Genomic DNA, 22,383 nt, shown 5'->3' with positions numbered 1-22,383 from the left:
TCTCCCCTTGATACGTTTTGATGAGCACAGGAAAAGTCTGCGAAAGTGGAAGCAAAGGTATGGCTATGATGTAGTGGGAGCAGGGTGTGTTGCGGGACATTGATTTTCTACTTCTTTATGGCTTATAAACTGTTTATATAATGTCTGAGGGCCCCCCCACTTCCTGTCCCCAAAAGGCATGCATTGCTTGACATAATCAGGAACAATAACAAATTTCCAATATGGACAAAAAAATTAAATGAGTCACATAGAAATATTATGGCAATTGTTATTTATGGAAAGATTTCTATGGCACAAGCAGAAACATTTTTTTTTTCCCAGCCAGTAAAGCCAAAGAAAATAATCTAAGGGACCAGTTTTAATAGTATTTAAAAATTCAAATAGTGAATACTTCTTTTAGGGATATTCTTTGAAGAAAATAATACGTTTATGGAAATCTGCATTCTCTTTTAGTGTTACGGGTTCTGGAAGTTATTGAAAGGGGCTTTTCAAGGAAGAAAACCCAACTTGAAATGTGGTGGTCCTGGCCCCCCATCACCCATTTTGGACCCCTTAGGGCTTCACTCTGACCTCCCTAAGTCTCCCAGGAACACAGGAGCTGCCGGCTGGCAGGCAAAGTTTGAGTTTGGCTCACGGTTGTGCCTTGTTTGTCCTGCTGTAAATTATCTGAATGAGTTGCCAATACTAGAGAATTGGAGAGACTCCATATAAAAATATCCAGACTTGGAAAACCTCGAGGCCCTGGGAGGGCTGGGGCGCTGGCCTCCAACCCTGAGATCCTGCCCCCTGCATGTAGCATCACCTTGGGGAATGGAATTTGCCACACCCTATGCCTTACAAATTCTTTAAAACCTTTCAAAACCCACTTCTGGCTGTCCCCTTGTCAGTGCCATCCTACCCACGGAGAGTTTTCATTTTACAAGAAAGCCATGCTATAAAGAGTTTCTGCCCACATTCCAGCCTGTCAGGAGATATACTCTTTTTTACCTGAAAAGACGCAAAACACATAGTGGGTGCAGCCTCAAGATGCCCTGTGGCATCCTGAGAACCTGAAGCTTGTTTTAAATCACCTGGGAATCGGCTTTTCCGAACACTGTGCAATGCTGCCACCTTGTGGCTACAATCCATGAAGCATCCGCGACAGCATTTCATGAGGTCATGCTGCCATCTGCTGGGAAACTGTGAGAATGCAGAACATGGATAAAAAGCTCAGCGGCCGAGAATATAAATGAGGTGCTGAAATGCTGGCTAAATGGTGTATTTGTGACGGCTAACTGTAGCTGCTTATCTGTGGACGGTATAACGTTGCCAGCTCAATGTCTCTGATCCCATAGAATCTTGGTGCTGGAAACAAATGCGGATTCTTACCCGAGGAAGTTGAGACCCAGGTATTGTCAAGAATAAGAAAAGACAGTCATACGCCTGAGATGGTTTGGATCAGTGATCCCCAAATGTTTCCTGCTGGCTGACCTAAAATCCACGAGGGAGCTTGTTAGATGTCTGCTCCTTGGTTTCTAACTCAGAAATCCCTAAAATCTGTATTTTTACTCCCCAGTGACTAGGTGAGCACTGCCGGTTACATTCTTAAATTCAATCAAACTTGCTCAGACCTATCATCATATTTGGACTCTTATAGTTGGAAATATAATAAGGAACTCACATCTGCGTCTGTCACTCCTTAAAATTCTCCCTGTTGTGTCTACTTCTTGGACTGTGGCTACCATTTCCTTAATGAATCCGTTTGAGTTGTATAGCTCTTACTTTCTTGGAAGACCTCCTCCACTTCACTCCAAACCACACTGCTTTGAGGAGTGACCCAGGAAAGCTGCAGGCATTCAGAAAGACCCCTTGGCATCATTCACGATGAAACCAGTAGCCCTCCAGCAGAAGGCTTCCCAGGGCCTCCAGAATATAGCTTGTCACTCACCAAACAACCATTTTACCTAACCAAGTAACATTTGTCTCTCCAAACAGATTAACAGAGGCCAACCGTTCCTTCTGTCTGGAACCTTATGTCACTCCACCTTCGTCTGAAGAACGCTGTCACATCCCTTTAGGTCCATCTCAAATGCCAGCGTCTACATTAATTCTTTGCCGACACTTGGAAGCCATCGAACCTTCTCCTCTGTGGAGCCGCTGTATCACTTGACTTGCAAACATCCATTAATGACGCTTATCACTCTTTGCGTCTGTGTCTTCTTTCTATTTACGCACAGGGTTTCATTTTCACAGAAGCGGGAGGCAGGGCGGGACATGACCAGCCTGCAGGCTGGCTGCCAAGTCGCCCTCCCCATCCACCCCCGACTCCTGCACACTCAGCGAGAGAAGCACATTCTAGACTCTGGCCCTCAGCCTCACAGGCCCGGAAGCTCAATGTGCTACGTCCTCTAGGACATGGAGTCCCTAGCAAGGCTTTCTCATACTAACTAACTTCACTAAGTTTTCAAACATGCACCGGATAAGTAATTTACAATAAATTGTAGACTGGCGGGCTCAGCAGATATCAATATGGTGAGAAGTCTGCATGAATTGAGGAGGGAGGCAAAGGAGATAATAGTCATACGAATAGGAATAATCGCTGGCATCAATCTATCTGTCAGAGGCAGGGAAGACCCTTCCATGGGCACAGTTAGGAAATCAGTGCCGTTGAACTTTCGCATCTGTGCTGGCTAGTTTCTTCTGTCCAAGTGTTCTTTCTCCAAACAGAAAAGGCTACAGTTGATTAGGGCTTCACTTGGCATATTCTAATCTGCCCCTGTTACGGCCATATCATGCTGAGACAGGGTCAGATGTTCTCCAACTCTTCAGTCCCCTGATCATTAGCCACCTCTTGGCTTCCTCCAAAGGCTGGTGGCAGTGCCATCATTCTGCGTGGACTTCACTCAGAAGGAGCCCTAAGGTGTGGTTGGTATAACTTTCCTTAAGAGCACACAGTGTCTTACACTAGCTCAAAAAAAAGACAAAAATGACAACTGCCAACATTTTCAGATGAGGAAAGCTTGCACAGGGATTGCAGGAAGTTACCTTGTTACTGAAGCCGTCCTTTTAAGGTGTGGTCACATTGGTCATTGGTCACAGCACTCCAGGGCTGTCATTTACGCAGATGTGTGAATGGTGCCACTGTGATTGCACAGGGCACACTCTATGCAAACACATGGCGCCCCACTGACAGGACTCCCTGGGCTTAAGCTACAGTTCCGTCTTCTAAAGTGTGGTCTTTCTTTCAAGATTGTAGCCTTTATTCCTCGTTCACGGTTCCTTTGGAGTCTCCACTGTCCATCTGGACTGTGTTCTACAGCGCCTCCTACTGGTCAGAAATGGAGCCCCAGCCACAAGTCCCCGGCAACACACAACTGCTGAGATCTGCGCTCTTCTCTTTGGCCTTCCCGATGCCGTCCTCTGCTGGACCTCTGGCCTCTTGTTCTGCCATGTGCCGGTGGGGGATCAGCCAAAGGCTTGATATGAGCTCGTGAGAAATTTCGTGAGCTTCTGTGTATTTCTCCAGTCACCGGGGTCTTACCCTTGAGACCCCAGCCAGTGCGTCCGCGTGGGATTCTCATTTCTGCAACTTTAATCCAGTGAGACCACCACGTCCTGCGTGGCCTCTGTTTCCCTCCACAGAAAACTAGACAGTGTCTTCATGGAAGAAGCCAGGATAAATGTGGAACCTCTTGTGTGCTTCTCTCTTCTCAGGGTTCACAGTCACACAAGCCTCACCCCTTAAGCTTCTCTTCAGTGAGTTCCAAGAGTTGTTGCTTTTGTATTAATAGTTGTCTGGGGGAGGTGTGGGTCCTATTCAAGTTCATCCAACCATCCCACATCTAGAAATCTGCCATGCCCTTTATGTTTTATCTGGCATTTTCAGGTACCCTGTATTGGAAACTGTTTCTTTGATATTATACTTTGTCATAGTACCTCCCCACCGTAAAAAAACAAAAAAAATAACAAAAAAAAACACCACACACAACAAAAAACAAAACAAAAAAACACTTAAATTTGTAATAAACCATGGTACTTTAAGAGACCCATTTATTTTAAAAAATATATGTAAAATCATCTTTTCTCCTTAAATTTCAAAGCTATATTTGGATCACCACTGCCAGGTTCTTGACCTATTAGGTGACGTAGAGTTACACATGTTTTCATGTAATGACCTCTAATTTTTAAGACGTCAGAGTAAGAACACACTAATGTCATGTGACATAGTGAAACATATGAGACGAGGCCTAAACTGGAGCAATGGGGTGATTATTTTCAATTTTCTTACCTATAGTTCTGTCATTTGTAAAACTGTTAGCTTTTCTTTGTATATGGGAATAATAATGACTCTCTTTCTAACTTCTCATTATGGTACATGCCCCACTAGTAACATTGGCCAGAGGGGCAAAATTTTTCAAACAGAAGGACTGTCTTTCAATAGGGTTATGGCTGAATAAATTATGGTATATCTGCGCTATTAGCTAGTATGCAGGCATTAAAAAGAGTAGCTGTGCCACTTGATTTGAGGGCTTGTTTTGAGGTGTTCAAAGAGAAAAGCAAGATCCTGGTACATGAATATCATTTTAAGAATCTGTAAATGTGTATACACGTATTAATATATTACATTGAGGAAAATCATGGAGGGGCATAGCTTATGTTAACATGGGTTCCCTGGATAAGGAAAGGTTGGGAGGGGAGGTAAAAGCAGGGTGGCATGAGAGAAAAGAGAAGAAGATGGGGAAGAGAAGAAAAAAGCGGGGGGACAAAAAAGATTTATTTCAAGAAATCCATGTTTGTGATGAACACTTGTATACATCTTTATAAAATGTTATTTATATTTGTTTATAGGAGCAAATTAATTTTTACATGCTGACTTTTCAATCTTAGATATTAAGTGTAAATTTACTACATGTGTATATAAGTTCTTTAATAAAACACCTGAGTTAAGAAAGGCCATTAGAGATGAATGGAGTAGATCTGTGACTTGAAGACTAATGTACCGTGGAATATTTGACATTAAAAAGGGGCCCTCAGTCAAGCAAAAATGGAGGAACCAATGTTCTAGACACTGCTGAACACTCCTGGGGCATGTCTGTAACATATATTACATTCTACAAGATGCTGATAATGTTTTGATTTGAATAGTTCAGCCTTCAGGAAGGAGTCCCACAATCAGTGCCCCAGGCTACGAATCACAGCTCCCAAGGTCATCCATGTACTAAGGAGATCTGATGAGCTACTACTTCCGATCAGTAGGGCTCAATGAGCCGGCCTATTTCATGCCACTCATGGACCTTTCGGACCAGATCCCATTCAGGCTAGCCTGAGCTAGGCTGGCAGCGTGGGAGTAAACAAATGTGTTAACAGACTGAGTCTGTAAAAGTGATAGACTTACTCAGTCTAGACTCCAACTAATGACTATCCTCTAAACAGGTCTTCCAACTTCCAGAGAACTTGATTCAGAGAGCGCTGATGAAATTCATAGTGTCTTCCCCCTAAGGGAGGTGTTCTGGAAAAGATGGAAACAGTGTTAAGAACTGAATGGAAAGGAATGAGGAAACCCCTGGGACTTGGTGGGGAAAAGATGTAACCACTAATAATGTGCAGGCTGACCCTTAAAGGATGCAAACAACTGTTATAGATACTGTGCAAAGCAGATTTATCGAAAGGAGACCAGGAACATTTATGGAAATGAGAAGCACTAATATGTAGGGAACCACGGTGACAAAGCTGCCCTTGTGGGGATAACAGATTTCAAGTCTTTTCCACGATGGACATTTGACTCACAGCGGTCAAGCAGACTCTCATATCATGTCTCATGTCATCTGTTTGATCTGTTGGTGCTTCATCAACTGGAAGATTGTGGGTGGATAGGAAATATTACCCATAATATACCCGTGACACTCAGGACTGCACAACACCCTGAACCTGTGTTTCCCATTGCATGATTTTTCTCTTGTCACGTCCTTATTTAGAACTTCACCAAGACAGAAAGCATGGTTTTCCCTGAGGCAAGCAGTCATTAAAATGTGGACAGTGAAGAGATAAGCACTAAACACCCTAAATAACAACGGAAAGGGGAGCCTCCTGGGGACACTTAGAAATAAATTTGGAAAGAGAAGAATGTCACTATGCTTGATCTTGGTCCCAAATAACACCTCTAGATTCAACCCAGGGCTCGGTAGGACAATGGACAATTTTTGAGATGCTGTATAGAAGCCTCTCTCTTTAAAAAATATGTGTGTAGTGTTAAGTGTCTACAACCTTTAGCTAACGTGGGAACAGGGAGAAATCGCCCACTAGTCTAACTGCACAAGAGCAGTTTAGTGCAAGCCCCAAATTTGACAAAGATCCATGTTTTCCAGTATCATAAGCTTTGTTAACAGAGGAGAAAAATGCCTTTATCTGTGAATCTTAGGCAGGAGTAATATATTTTCATTTTGTAACATTTATCTCCTCATTGAATTGGTTAAGGATTGCAGTCAGCTTGTGCTTCAAATTCAGTCAGGAAAACTTCATTGGTGGAACATTACTATTTGACAAATTCTAGTCTGAAGTGTGAGGACTTCAGCTGAATCCTCACAAACCCTGTCTGCTTGGTACGTTTCTCCCCTCCATCTTTTCAACTTCATCAGGAGTGATGCATTATAAACAGACATATTCATCTTCCAGCTAATCCCCAAAGGGTGGAATAAAGACCTTGACACCAATTTTAAGCTTTTCTTTTTTTCCTCCTCTAATCATTTACTGCAGAAGAAAAATAGCCCTACAAAAATGGATTTTTTACGGCATGCTCAATAAATCCTCACTGCATTTCTCTTATTCTCTGTTCCATTGCAAACGTGCTTCTATCAAGATGAATATGAAACTGAGCTCCAGGCTTAGCACCAGATTTGAGCAATGACAAATTCCTCACCATTTCCCCACAGATATTTCACTTTTTCTGCAAAACTGTGAATTTCAACTTGTTCTTGAAATAGACACCGAGGAAAAGCACTGACATCACTGACTCTCCATCTACTTCTTTGAACTCTGATTGACACACTGCGGCAACTGGGCTTTTTAATGCGTTGCTTGGTCTTTCATCCTGCTAACTATCTTTTTGGACACTCTGCAAAATTCATTTTATAGTTGACACTCAGTCTAGTGTCTTGAGAGAACAAAATTGACGTGAAGTGTTTTAGGTTTGTTCCCAATTTTTTTATTTTGTCATATATATATATATATATATATATATATATATATATATATATATGTATATGTATACACATACACACATATATATACATATGTATATGATTAAGATGCAGATTGAAATTGTGTCAGGTGTAGATCTACACTCACATAACACCCCCCCCCGCCATCTACTGTCTTGTTAATTTCAGACTAAAAAATCTCATAGTAAAAGACAGTTTTTAAAACTGAGTAGTTGGCCTTATGTAAAAATTATTTTTCCCTCCTTTTGTTGCAGATTTATCCTGAACATACCGTAGTCTGCAGCTCAGCGCTTGGGAATAATGGCTTCAGGCAAAGAAATAAAGCCTTCCGTCCACACAGTTCTAAGGTAGGGACCAGCAGATTCTGATCCCAGTACTTGCTTTGTTAAATAAATGACAATTCTATGAAATTGTCTTTGGGGCAAAGGGGAATCCTTTTCCCTTTCGGAGCTCCCCGGTTCCATTTACTTTGAAAGATCCTGGTAGAGAGCAAAGGAAATTGTGAGGTACCCTAACTCTCAAAGAACATGCCTGCTAATGGGTGTAGTGTGTTGATCTCCTAACACTTGTGTCAACGTTGAAAAATCTACAGAATTCACATTAATATCTGGGCTACGGACGGCTCTTGAAAATTTTGGAGATCTAGCAATATTGGACAAGCATTCCCACAATTCCTTCAGGGACAAATTTTGTCAAATTCATTCGGCCCAGACCATTACTGATTTCATTCATTCATTCATTTGCCATTCGATTCATTCATGAATATCATCTGCCTGGTAGGCAAGTTGTGACTATAAAATTGACATAGAGAGGCAGGGCCCATCTGGACGGACCTTTCAAGGTCCTCATCTTTTGGCCTTCAGCCCTTCCTCCCAGTTCAAGCACCAGAAATGTAGTGATACTACAGGGAAGAGAAAGCATGGGGCTGCCACCACAAAAGGCTTTCATTTCCTCCGCTGTCTATGACGGCTTCTCCCTCCTTGGGACTCGGGCTAAGAACTTGAACTGTACAATTTCATATCACTTCAGAAAGAAGGGATATTAGGGAGCTTGAGGGGAAGCCACTTGGCAAACATGAAAGCCTGCTCTGTGACATCTTTATAAGCTCTGTCCCCACTGGGGTGCTCCTCGGAGCCGGCCCCTTGCAGAGCTAACGGAGGCTGCAAGACCAGGCTGCTTATGTCCCATGGCAGCAATTAGAGAAGCTGCCATTCACGAGATTTATTTTATCCTGTGATTGCTAGGGAGAGCCACAAACCACATCCAGCAGGCAGCGACAGCAATCCCCGTTATCACTGTCATTTTCCATTTCATTTGTGCTCGGCCGCCTTCAGTCTTGCAAAAGCAGTCGGACTTAAAAGGCTGGGCTCTGCACCTCCAGGTTTATCAGAAGAAAGCAGAAATCAGGCTGGGTAGTTTTAAGGGCATAGGGAAACAACACGGTTTGGTGACAGGAGGCTTTGAATTCCAGTGGGCAAAGATGGCTGGGTAGTGCTTCCGACTTTCAACATCCAAATAGGTGCATTTAAAATAAAGCCCCACAGACTCCATCTGAACTCTCACGCCTTTTGTTGTCAACATAAAAGCAGAGCCACTCAGCAGTAGTTCTCATAAATTCCAAGGATGAAACCGCCCAGATGGCATTTGGGAATCAATGGCACATTCGGAGAAGAAGAGCGTTTTTGTCTGGATGTCTTTCACTCGGGTGGTGGCAAAAGCAGCTATCCATTTATGAGACTTTAATTTGGAAGTGATAATAGTTATTTATTGAGTACTTTGACAGCACGAGGTAGGAAACTTCATTTAAATGTAACTTCATTTAACTCTCACAAAACTATACAAGATATATAGTAGTAAGGATGTAGAAATCGAGGCTCAGATCATTAACTTGACAAAATTTAAGTAACTAGTAAACCATGGCGACCCAGAATTTAAAAAGAGAAGGGATATTAGATATTGAAGGTGACATTAGGGAAAAAAAGGTGAGAGTAGACCTTTCACACTCAAAAATATTGTGTCTCTTTCATCAGGCCACACCTCTGATATATGCAAAATAAAGATCGCCATATTTCTCCAAGTATATGATGACATCAATTGTAAGATGCTCTTTCATGCATCACAAAGGAAAATAAATCTGTCAGTTAAACTGACAAAAGGTATATTCCAAGATATTTTGTTTTCAGAGATGTGAAAACATAGGGGGAAAACGTATTCATTTGAAAGGTAGGCTGAAGTGGAAAGAACAAAGCAGTAATATGATGGCCCAGCCTGAGGTGCTTTCTGCAAGTCTGGGGAGAAAACTCAGGCTGAGCTTTGATTGTTGCTGCTTCAGGATTTCTGCCTGTAGGGGGCAGTGCAGGCCACCGGATATGGCCTTTGGCCTTCCCTGAAACCGGTTTTAGAGAAGATGGAGGTGAGAAAAGCAGAAACAGATGGGAAACTTGTTCTCACAGCTTCAATTTGCATTCTCCGCTTCTGTGCTGGTTCAAACCTAAGTGTCATTTCTGTCCCATTTTCTTCCTCCCCTTTTCTCCTATCCGGCATCTCCTTTCTCCCCATTAACTCGTTTTCTACCCACATTTCTAAAGTCCAAAACTGGTAGACTTGGAATAGAAACAAATGCTTTTCCCTCAAAAATTCAAATCAGAAGTTCAGGTATTGGCTAAAAAGAAGGAAGCTGGTGTCTTGATTATTCTGTTATGCTAAAATGTTCTGGTTCCTTGGTTATGTCTATCTGGAGAATATTCTAGATATAATCTCAGGATAGAGACTTCTATCTGGAGAATATTTCTCAGGTAGATCGTCCCACCTCTTGATGTGAAATAGCTGGTGGTCAAATCCATTTCTATCACTTTCCTCAGATTCTTCAGATACCTCCCCAGGGCCCATCAGATGAAGTCTACGCATGAAACCCTGATTCTAGACTACGTCTCCCACCCCCTTGCATACCACCGAGGCCTCCTTCCAAGTACATGCCACTTGGAAGTCAGCCCCTGACCTGCCTGCCTGGTTCTAGGCTTGGTTGAGACCGGAGTTCCAGCTTCCATTCTGACTCCTCTGTTTTTCTCCTCTCTTCTGTGACTTATGAGTAGTTTTGTTTACTATAACTGGGATTGATAAAGTTGACCTTTGCTGGCACTCGGAAAATTATTTAATGCAATCCAAAGGCACTTGTGTGAGAAGGAGTCAACACAGGGTAGTGATTACATAATAAAGGATCAAAAGCCCAGCGAGGGAAAACAAAAGCTCATTATCTGCCGCCGACTGGCACTCCTAACTGAGAGAAGCAAGTGGTCTGTGTGCCGCTCTGTGAGTAAGCTGGAGGCACAGACGAGTGGAAATCCCAGAAGAGAATCTGTGAGTGATGGAGACACAGCTGATGGGAGAAACGAGAGCAAACAAAGCTCTGTGTACAGCAGTGTCACTTCCTGTGGCATTGTAACCAGAGCTCAAGCCATGCAGTCACATCTACTTGGGTTGAAATCCAGTCTCCAACTCTTGGGAACTGTTTAATGTTGGTCAAGTAGCACGACCTCTTTGGGCCTCAGTTGATGTCCAACAGGAAAAGAATAATAATGACACAGACTCCCCGGAGTTATTGTGGAGGGTGTAAATAGTGTCTGATGCTGGCTGGGCATGAGGACTTAAGAAATATTAGCTGCTGTTGTTATTATTATTATTGCCTTCATCATCATCCTGGCTTAAGGTAACTCCATTTATCCCACCTGGAAAGGATCAGTAGTTAATGAAAACATCCCAACTAATTATATATATATACTATTTATATTTTATTCTACGTGTGTTTGTGGGCACCAGTATACAATCTTTCATCTAAAATCAGAGGTCACATATGTTTTGGAATTCAGAACTTTGGGGATTTTAGACCAGCCACCCATGGCATATGGCATCTGTTCATTACAATCCCAGCTAGTGCCAGAGTAGTTCTCACATTCATTTTTGTGCCGGGGGTTCCGAAGACCTCTTCCCGGTCTGGAGATTTGCTGGGAGGACCCCCAGGACTCAGCAGCTAGTCATGCTCGTGGCTGTGATTTATTACAACAAAAGGACACAAAGCAAAATCAGCAAAGATAAAAGGCTCCAGGGGCAAAGTCCAGAGAAAACCAGGCATAAGCTTCCAAGAGTCCCCTCCCAGTGGAGCCACACAGGATGTGCTTAATTTCTCCGGCTACAAATTGTGACAACACCTGTGACACATTCTCTGCCACAGAAGCTCATTAGAGACTCAGTGCCCAGGGTTTTTATTGGGGAGTCGACACATAAACACCCTCTGCCTAGCACATACCAAATTCAAGACTCCCAGAAGAAAAAAACAGGTTTTCAACAGAAACCACATTGTTTCTATGGACAGATGAGGCACAGCGGACCCCTCTGATGGATTAGGGAATGGTAGCAGCCTCCCCAAATCCAAGCTCCTAGATGCCAATCCAGGGCCAACATTGCAAGTAGGCCTTTGTAAGGATAGCAGTCTCAGGCCTTGGTGTCTTAACTCTTTCCACACAGCTTCCTGTAGCAAAATGTATGAATAATTACCCCAGGAGGGATAAAAACTATAACTAGCCTCATGACTCTTCAGGTCAGGCTGTGCCACCAAATCAGCTCAGGAACGGCTTAAAACGTGTCATGACAATCTTCTGGTTTTCAGAGCTTCTTGGGTTTTGGAATTGCAGATCAGGAATCACAGCTCTGTTTTGAGGTCTCTCTCTCTCTCTCTCTCTCTCTCTCTCACCCCCCTTCTCTCTCCCCCTCCCCCCTCCCCCTCTTTCCCCCTCTCCCTCTCCCTCTCCCCCCTCCCTCCTCCCTTCCTCTCCTTCTTTCCTTCCTTCCTTCCTTCCTTCCTTCCTTCCTTCCTTCCTTCCTTCCTTCCTTCCTTCCTTCCTTCACCTTTGCTCAGTTTTATTATTAAGTAAAAAGTATAACAATAACACAAAAGTCAGGAGGTGAGAAATGAAAGTGTGTTATAGGTTTTACAAGTTGTGATGATAAAATACAGTGAATGTTTAAATTTTAAAACAATGTATCACAGTAAAAGACACATTGCCATTAACCCCCCTCAAAACACTCCCTCTCACTTTGAACACACTTATCCCATTGTTCTTGCCACTTTCTGAAGCAGTTCTGGAAGTCCTCTTTCGTGAGTGTCTTTAGTTGCACTGTTGTGGCTGCCTCAATATCCTGAATCATTTTGACTTTGGGGAAGAGCCAGAAGTCTCACAGTGACAGATCCGGTGAATAAGGTGGATGAGGACACACCATAATGTGTTTATTTGACAGAAATTGCCACATACCAGAAGCGATGTGTAACATGGAGCATTGTTGTGATAGAGGATGAAGTAAAGACACTCACAAAATAGAACTTCCAGAACTGCTTCAGAAAGTGGCAAGAACGATGGGATAAGTGTGTTCAAAGCAAAGGGGAGTATTTTGAGGGGGATTAATGGCAATGTGTCTTTTACTGTAATATTTTTTTTTTAAATTTAAACATTCACCATATTTTTCTATCACACTTTGCATACCGCATATCAAGTGTACGGTATCACTTGAAAGTAGATTGTGAAGTTCAAGACAAACCCTACAGCAGTGACTAAAATAACAAAACAAATATTACAGCTAATGAGCCAAAAAGGAGACAAAATGGAATCACAAAAACATACTCACTTGATCCCAAAAAAATGTAGAAAAAGAGAGAAAGGAAACAAAGAACAGATGGGACAAGTAGAAAACAAATAGCAAGATAATATATTTAAACCTAATCATATCAATAAATTACATGTCTATAGCCTAAACATCCCTCTAAAAAGCAAAAAGCCAGATTGGACAAACAGGCAAGACTCACATATATGGTGCCTAAGAGAAAGTACTTCATAAAGATGCAAATAGGTTAAAAATAAAAGGATAGAAAAGATATACCATGTTAGCACTAACAAAAAAGTAGAGTGAGTATACTTGTATTAATGTCTCACAAAGTAAATTTCAAAGAATATTAATAGTGATAAGGTAATTTCATGATAAAAATGTCAATCACAAAACAACCCCCCATGTTTATGCACCTAACAGAGCTTTAAAATTCATGAAGCAGAATCTACTGCAACTACAAGAGACAAATTTACAAATATTTTCAGAGATTTTTATACCTCTCCCTCAATAATTGAGAGACTAAAGAGATATAAAATCAACAAGGATATAGTAAAGTTGAACAACATTATCAACAAACGACTTATTTGACATATATAGGACAATCCATTCTTTTCAACTATACGTGGAGCATTTATAAAGATATAATTTGGGCCAGAAAACAATCTTAAAATACTGAAAAAGACTCAAATCATGCAAAGTTTGTATGTTCTATGATAAACTTAGAATTAAGGTAGAATTCAAAACCAGAAAGATCTCTTTAAAGTTCATAATATATGGAAACTAAATAGCACACATCTGAGTAATCGATGTGTTAAAGAAGCAATCACAAGAAGAATTAGGAAATATTTTGAATGGAAAAAGAAAACAAAAGCACAACATATTAAAATGTGCTGAATGCTGTAAAACAATACTGAGGTGGTGTTTATAGTACTAACAATTCTGTTGAGCAGAATGAATTTCTCAACTCAATGATTTAAGTGTCTTAAGGATGTAGAATAAAAGAGTATATTTAACCCAAAATAAGTATATGGAAGCAAATATAAAGATCAAAATGGAAATTAATGAAATAGGAAACAAAAAAAAATAGAGAAAATAAAGGAAACTAGAATTATTTGAGAAAGTTGATAATATATAATATTGACAAAGAAGCCAAATGTGATGTAGAAAAAAAAAAAAAAGAGAGAGGAAACATAAATTACTAATGGGACAGATTACATCACAACCAATTCTATAGATACTAGTGAATATCAAGAGTTATTTTAGAAATGACTCTATGCTAATCAATTTAACAATGTAGATTTATTAGACAAATTCCTTGAAAGACAAAGTAATAAACCTGATGCAAGAAGAAATAGGTCATCTGAGTGGCCTTGAGTCTATTAAAGAAATTGCACTTTTAGTTAAAAACTTTCCGTCAAAGGAAACTTGAAGCTCAAACGGCTTCATGGGTGAATTCTGGCAAAATTTATCTTTTCTTTTTTTTTTTTTTTAGGTTAGAGTTCCAACAAATACTAGAGTAGTATCTGTTTCTAATAATAACATATTTAATACACTTGATCCCATTGAACTTGATTTTCAGTTTACAACATTCTGTGAAAGAGTGCTTTGATAATTTCTTCCGAATTAATCTCTCTAACTGAAATGGAATTCAACTAGTTAAGAGACTCACTAAGTTTTTTTTCGTTTTCAATATTTACTTAAATGGTTCGACATGTGCTAAGCGTCCTCCTCTCCAGTTAAAATGGAAAACACTGTAAAAGCCTCTCTCTAGATACCACTGGGGAATGTGTGCTTTAGTGAAGTTGTAATTCCAGGGCCCCCTTCCTTCTGAGCTTCATCCTGTAAGAAACAAAGCTAAGAGACAGCAGCGTCATGCCAAACTTACTTTATTTATTTAAGCCAGATTCTTTTCATACAGACATTCAGTCTCTTTCGGTATTTCTCCTAAAAGGAAGTAGGCATGGCCTATTTTAAACCACCCATATAATGAGCAAATAAAAATAATTTCACTTTCTTTTGTTCCTTGTCCCCTCCTAAACTCACTGAAAAGAGTTCTGTTTCATGTGAAAAGATCCATACACGCAGAGATTCATTTCCTTAAACTCTGTCATCTTTATAAATTGCCTATGTACAAGATATGTAAGTGAAGACCAAAATAAACCTTAAAAAGAAAGAGAGATTATTTTCAGTCCATTGTACATGTAGTTTTCTAAAAAATACCTTTGTCACATGAATTCATATAGAAGGGCCTGTCTGAGATGTGATCCTTTCGTCCTTGAAAAGAGAGCAACACAGATTTCTGTAAAACCTTTCAGTGACCAGGGATCTCTGAAAGGACTGGGACAGCTGGGTCTCTGACACACACCTGGTCTCCTTAACTTTGAAACTTACCTTGGTCTTTTACGTCATTTCGATGGAGTCTTGCATTTGCCCGGGAAATGCTCTCACACTTTACAGGGCGTGTCGTGGGAGGAGCAAGTCATGTTTGCAAAGTCCTGGAAGCCCCAGTGTTCCTCCAGGTCTGGCTTGTGCAGGGATAAACCGGGCACCATTTCATAGGGTTGGTGGTTTTTCTTGTCCTTTCCTGTTTGGAGAAGCATAGTGACAGTAGAGCACGCCAGGCCTCTGACTCATGGACAGTAGAAATGGCCAGAGTGCAGTCCAGAGGACCAAACCCACCTTCTAAACTTCATCCTCTCCATATGTGACCAAACAAGCTCCCAAATCATCCCTGAATATTCGGAGACATTGCAGTATGACGATGTTAACTCACCGGTGATACCATATGGACACCCTGTACCCTATACACCTGCTGATAGGATGTGACAGGAAAGGCACGACACCTAGATGCATCTGTCCAAAAAACTAGACCGCAGTCTAATCAAAAGAAAAACAACAGACCGACCCAGACAGAAGGACATCCTGCAGTATACCTGGCCAGTTCTCCTCAAAACTGCAAACCAACCTCCATATAAATGTATGTGTGTGGGCTTCTCTTAATAGAGCTCTAGATAAGGATGAAAGTTGCAGCATAAAGTCAGCAGTATTTTCCTGTGGGAGGTGGCTGTGGCCTCATCCATTAGGGCTCAGAACCCAGCCAGTCTTTGCGTAGGAGGAAATGGAGCTCCCCTGTGGCTACCCAGCCAGAAACCATCTTTGCTATTTAAAGGATGCTGAGGAGGCTGTACTGAAGCTGGTACATCATTACCTGTAGTAATCCTTCCTGCAAACACTTGAAGGCCCCCAGGTGGTCAGTGAGCTCATGCTATCCCCCAAAGGCCTGTAAAGTGAAGCGTTACCCATAGATAGGTCTTCATTAATAGAGTATTGTTATAGCAGTGACCGCTCCATCTTGAGAGGTGAGATCACCAAGAAGGAAAATCCATTTTCTTGTCTGACTTAACAGCTACACGTAGTATGTACTTTGACTGTATTGGGCCCACCTGACTTATCGTCCATCTTATTTATCTTGGCACTTTCTGGTTTTCTTGTCCAGTTGGTCTATAGTTTTGCCTAGCCAATTAAAATTCCAGCTTGTTTCCCCACACTGTTCATTGATCACTTGCTTCTTCATTTTTAATTTCCGCCCTTTAGACATCCAGTCACACTTTCCATGGTGCTGCTAATTCTGTCCTTTATTCTCCTGCCACGTTTTGTCATTAAGTGACTTTGGAAGTTTCCAGCTTGCTGGGGACACAGCCTCCCGGAGCACACCTTGCTAAAATGTGCACTTCAGAGCCATACAAAACACGAGCAGGCGACAGGGCAGTGTCCCCACACGCATTTTAAACGCTGGCCCTCTGCACCTGCTCCTTCTGACTCCCGGCTCTTAGGGAAATAGTCTTTAGCAATATTGACACTCATGTAATAAACTAAAATACTGTTTGTGCAGGGGAAATAACGAGATGTTGGGATTTGCTTGGTTCTCAAGAGAAGTGATTAGTTTTCATTATCGGGGAAGAAAGAGTCTAGAAGGCTTTACAGTCACAAAACCTAACAAAGGCACACAACGTTTTCATCTCATGTATGAACAGGACACTTGGACCCCCCCCCCCCATCCTGGGCTTATGGAATTCCTGAGCACATTGTACCAATACAGGTGTACGGTAAAGCACACCCAGTTTGAAATTCAAGGCTGGGATTTTCAAATGCGAAGTACTGAACGTAGATACACATTCTGCAAATTCCTCAAGTAGGGCCCAGTTCCACCAAACCCCCCCAGGAGGAAGGAGACAAGTCACAATCCATTCTGCGGGTGGGTTTGAAGATCATCGTAGAAGCCGAAAGCGGTCCCCAAATATCTCTGGCGTTGAGAGAATCGGCTGACAAACTCTCCTCCATTTAATGGATTGAAAATGTCGAAGTTTGTATTTAACTGAATAGGGTTCTATCATTCCTTCCCATTCTTATTTTAAAATCAGCCTCATAGGAAGTTCAAACTAAGCAAACTTATTTCTTAAAAAAAACCCTTTATAGAATGTAGAATTTCCAGTATAGTTAGGTGTTTCCCAATAAGGAAAAACATGTTGAGCACTTGTATACTGGAAATTAAGAAATTCATTTAGTTTTAAGGTCACATGTCTTACTAGTATTTTATTTTCTATTTTGGGCCCACATTTTCTTAGGAACTGGCGACCATAGTCATTATAAAGATGTACCTAAGAAATCTGTAAAACCGGTAATTGTCTACCAAGCCAGCTTGAAAATATTATTATTATGCACGTAATAAAGCCCCATGTGTCTCCTGACTACTTTTCAATCCATTAATTAGTGATTCTGTACTTTCTTTGTAGGTCATCCTAGCAGTCAGTAATTGGAGGCTGGATGAATTAAAACTTAGTCAAATTACATGCCCCAAGCAGTCACAGAGATAGACTGGAGACCTCAAGCCCCAAACTTGTTCATGTCCTCAACCCAAAGTATTGTTATTATTTCCTCCTGTGCATCTGTATTTTAATGTTCTCATTAGTTGAGTAGACAATTATGGAACAATTGCTAAACAGGTCTGGCTTCATTCCCCGAATTGATCTTCTCCTGCTGGCTGAGTGTGGGCTTAGCCCAGTGACGTGAGCTGCATTTCACCCATGGGGGGTTCTCCTTTCCCCCCCAACACGGGGCCTGGACTCCTTGTTCTTGTATTCTCACCCAGTGTCTGGGTACCTGACTTGGTATTATTGGCTGGGCCCCGCAGCTATCAGGACCTCCTCCCTCTGACATTCTGTTATGCTTATCTGTTTCTTTGTTTTTCCTTCATCAAACTGTGAGTCCCTGGAGGGCAGAAGCTACCATATCTTATTTACCTTATATCCAAGCATTTACCTTAGAGCTTGACACATTGTTGATCAGGGGACACAAATGGCCACCTGTACTATTTGGCCAGCACAGTGTTATCAATAACTGGAACGAATACCTTCATGTGTTTGTGACAGTCACTATTTTCTTGTGTGTGGCCACAGTCACACATTAATTTCACCAGCCTGGCCCCTGGAGGCGTCCTAGTTTGTGGCCATAGCTGTAGCTGCTTCGTGTGTGTTAGTTACCTGAATCACTGTGTCTTACTGCGTGGAGAAGCGCTTATCATCCTGGTAGTCTGGTCTTGGAAATCCTTTTCATCTCAGACTTCGGAAAATAAGGTAGAAAAATAGAAGGCTGTTACACAGTGTACAAAGAAAGCATTTCTGAATGGAGGACAGAGGTGAGCCACTCTGAGCATTCCTGCAGTCCAATTAGAGAGGACAACAAATTCACTCGTGTTGATTTTTAGGACCCAGAGGACGCAAACAAAACAGTTACCGGGAGAAAGCCTAGATTTGCATTTCTGAGAAGATTCAAAACTTCTGCCTTGGCTCCTCTTCCAACAGGCACCTGAATTTTAAAAGCAATGACCCTGACCAATATTCTAAGTTTCCACTCAACAGCCCATTTCCAAGGCTAAGCCTAAGATGTCCCTCAGTATGGCCCATGGCAACACCCAGGAGATCCAACAAAGGTGATTGCACAGCAGTGCATTACCTCGGGGAAGGTTTGAGCAATTTGTTAATGGAGGGAATTCACATCACCAGACAGGACAGCATTGCTGATGACAGAGTACCCTTGAGCAAAGTTAAGCTTCGCCTACAACAGTAAGTTTTGCTTTAGCTGAGGAATGAGGGACTATATCTCTTAAGACATACCCTCCATGTTGCATTTAATTTTAACTTTTTTAAAGCAAACATTTCCTGGCCATAGAATTACAGCTCTAATAGCTATAAAAGTGTAACTTAGAGCAGCTTACTACCTGTGAACATTTCCAGCTAATTAGCTTACGTTCAATACATGTCTAGGTATCTGCAATAATTTGCTATATAGGATTATTATCAATAGGACGATTAAACACTGGTGTTAGTTTCCAAAGAAAGGCTTTGTAATAAATCTTCTTTCTGAGCGTTTGGAAAGTAAGATGCAGTTTTTGTTAGGGCCACCTCTTAGAGAAACTGAAACTCTACCAACCACTTGTAGGAAAATACAGAGCTACGTAGTTAGTCAAATGGTAAAGTTTGGTCTGGAATGAGTCATTGAATTTGGTCTCTCCAGACCTGCCACTATAAAAAGGAGGGATGGGCTTTCTAGAATCTGTCATGACAATTATACGATGGGAAAAAAAATATGAGTACATATAATAACAAAAACTCTTTGCACTAACCATGAAAGGAACGCCGTTCTCTCAATGCCATTAACACAGCATTATACATATGCTTCTTTATGACGCGCACTAACCATCTGCCATTCAATCAATGGACTAAATGTTGCCTGAACCATTACAGCGGTTTTACACCCTGGTGGGTCTCATTCTAGGTGTTTACATCTCAGTTGTTTCTCGACGTCAGCTTTGGTCCAGAAATGACAAGAAGCACCAATGAAGGAAAATGTGAGGGCTGCTAGGTGCTGAGCCCTCATTTCACTGGTAGCAGATCTCAGAAACTTTTCTCTGGGGCATTCAAGCATCTTGTTTCCTAAGAGTCGCCTTGAGTTCTCTGCTTCAAGCCGGACTGGATTGACTGCTTGGTCAGCCGTGCTGTGACGACACGGGCAGGTCTATCCTGGTTCCCTGGGAGCAGAGATGAGTTAGAGCTCTCTGGCTCGTATGCATTTACAGACAGTTTTCTCTGGTTTAGGGAAGCCTCCTGGACAAAGATTCTAGGTGACTACAGCCATTGTAACTCATCCTGTGGAAATTGCCCTGGCTCATTCAAACAGGTGCAATGGCATTGCTGCCATAACTTCCACTGCCGTGTTTCCGAATGTATGACAGGCAGCCTTGCCTGTGACAGCACTGGAGCACATTGGACCTGCAGAAGTCACACATGCCACGGAAAATTGAAGGGAGCAGGTGAAATGGTTAGATTGCCATGCAACCATGTGTGTGTTGTCTAAGACATAGAAGTGATCCTATCGGGTAGGGCTCCAATACAAGTGTGGAGAGTGAGAGATCGCCCTTCAATCACCGTATTGACAGGAGGACAACTATTTTGTTGTTCATGTGAATTCAGAAGGCAAGACAGAGAGGACCGCCTATGATACATGCAGGAGGTTTTAATTCTTTGAAAAAGTGACAATTATAACATCATTGAAAGTGCCTGTTTAAATCAAGAAATTCTATGTAACAACAGCGTTTGACCATTTATCAGCCATGTTATGTGTACAGCTGCCGCTGCTTTCAGTGCTGCTAGTGGTTTTGTAGTCAAATTAAACTGGTTAAAGCAGCAGCATTATTCCACTGTTCCTTGGCTACAACATCTTTGAAAGAGGCAGGTAACGTATTTGGACAATTGGAAAAAACACACAAAAATCCTCAAGGACGCTGGACAGAGAGGAGTGTATTATGATGAGGCAGAGGAGGAATGACCTTAGATTTCTGTATCTTTAGATGTTTCACTTTCTGTAGCACTTAATGATTGAAAAATGCTGTTAGTCAATTTGGACTTGCGGTTTGGCTGCAGGAACCACATAACAGGAACTGCACTGTGATAGGAGTTGGAGGAGGAAAGCTTTTTTTGTGGGTTCACTTGCTATTTTAATTCAATTGTTAGTCAGCTTTGAAGGTATGGTTGCTGTTTCTCGTTACTACTCTTTCTCTTCTTCCTTTTATGCTCCCCCCCCCCCCCATCTCTACTCTCTAAGGCCGGGATGTAACACAGTGAAAAGAGCCTAGATTTGTCATCGGCCTTCTCATTTGCTCGGACTCTGCTACTAACTTGATCCAGGCCAGTTATTTCATGCTGCTGGGGCTTACGTCCCTCATCTTAGACCAGAGATATTATGAAGTGTCTCACAAATGTCTGAAAATTAAATTTGATCACGTGTTATATGCCACACGCCTGGCATGCATGGGTTTTATGGGTTGCCTGGCTCTGGTCAGAGTCAAGGTGTTGAAAATGGAGGCTGCTGTCTAACCATTGATCCTTTAGGGACCTAGGGACCGAAGTGCATTCCTCTGAGGATCAGTGAAGACACTTGAAGTTGGCAAGCCACACATGTCTTTCCTGACTTTGAACTGAAACGCGAGTGAACCCAACTCCCCTAGTCACTGCCAGATTTTTTGGATACATCTTCCTTTTCCCCTGAGCCAACCAGGACAAATGAGCTGCAAGTGAGCTCTTGCTCTTGGTCCAGCAAAGTTCCCAGAACCCAGCTGGGGGCACCTTCTTGCACTGTTCCCCGCCCCCCAAAATAAGACCTAGTTGGACAGTCAGCTCTAATGCATCTTTTGGAACAAAAATTAATATAAGACCCAGTATTATATTATATTACATTATATTATACCTAGTCTTATAATAAAATAAGACCCGGTCTTATATTAATTTTTGCTCCAAAAGACGCATTAGAGTTGATGGTCAGGCTAGGTCTCACGTTCGGGGAAACACGGTAACAGCCGGAGCTAAGGGCGGCCGCGCCCCCTCTCGGTTTGGCGGCTCTAAGGTGACGCGGCGGCCTCCTCCCCTTGAAGGCGGGGCTGGCGTGTGGGGGTGAGGAAGTCCTGCGGCCCTAGGTGATGCCCCCGCCCCCACGGCGTCCAAGCTGCTCCCTGCGCGGGCGACAGCGACGGCAGGTCCCAGCGCCCATGAGGTTCCCACGTCCGCCCCTTCTGCAGCCCCACCGGAAAGCAGCCTCGGACAGGTGAGGGAGGTGCTGGACTCACCTGGCAGTGCGCACGGGGTCACCATCTGCTGTCTTCTGCGGGTGGGTGTCTGTTCTCAACTGAAGTGGGGAGTCGGGGACGCTGAGGTACCGGGGAAGCTAGTACCCGGGGTCAGAAAGGTGTGCTGAAGACTGGAGGCAGAAGCCCGAGGCTTGGGGTAGTGGAGAACTCAGGTGGTGGTGGGGGGGCGCCCCGGGACTTCTTTGTGTTTGGTAGGACACATATTGGGTCCCCTCGGGACTCAGTGGAGTTAGTCACCGTGACCACCACCTCAGGGACTCTGCAGAGGTAAGCCCCTCACTTGGGTGGGATTTGACGCGCTCACTTTGTGGAGATCCGGAAATTCCACTTTGG

General features: G+C 42.5%; 1 protein-coding gene and 1 long non-coding RNA gene across 6 annotated transcripts in view; one reads left to right on the top strand and one right to left on the bottom strand.

Annotated features, from left to right (window-relative positions):
- Window positions 1–22,383, top strand: part of MCTP2 (multiple C2 and transmembrane domain containing 2) — a 394,026-nt gene that overhangs the window by 193,680 nt on the left and 177,963 nt on the right. Inside the window, exon 3 of one of the 4 annotated variants that reach the window (XM_074317382.1) lies at window positions 7,451–7,543. The gene's annotated coding sequence lies outside the window, so the exon portion shown is untranslated. Of the gene's footprint in view, window positions 1–7,450; window positions 7,544–21,849; window positions 22,071–22,383 lie in introns of those variants that run through there. The other 3 variants (XM_019726683.2, XM_074317383.1, XM_019726685.2) reach the window with 3 other exon arrangements.
- On the bottom strand, window positions 4,629–22,369 carry LOC141568086 (uncharacterized). 2 transcript variants are annotated; one of them, XR_012491094.1, is made up of 4 exons: window positions 22,030–22,369; window positions 18,392–18,470; window positions 15,243–15,435; window positions 4,629–5,488 (listed from the first exon to the last, which is right to left on the bottom strand). It is a non-coding gene; the product is annotated as an uncharacterized LOC141568086 (long non-coding RNA). The 2 variants fall into 2 exon arrangements; XR_012491093.1 differs by lacking the exon at window positions 4,629–5,488 and adding an exon at window positions 14,667–15,125.

Source organism: Rhinolophus sinicus, linkage group LG13, assembly GCF_036562045.2.
Source record: "Rhinolophus sinicus isolate RSC01 linkage group LG13, ASM3656204v1, whole genome shotgun sequence".
Lineage (NCBI taxonomy): Eukaryota > Metazoa > Chordata > Mammalia > Chiroptera > Rhinolophidae > Rhinolophus > Rhinolophus sinicus.
The sequence above is the reverse complement of the archived record's forward strand: the minus strand, read 5'-3'. Positions and strand labels throughout refer to the sequence as shown.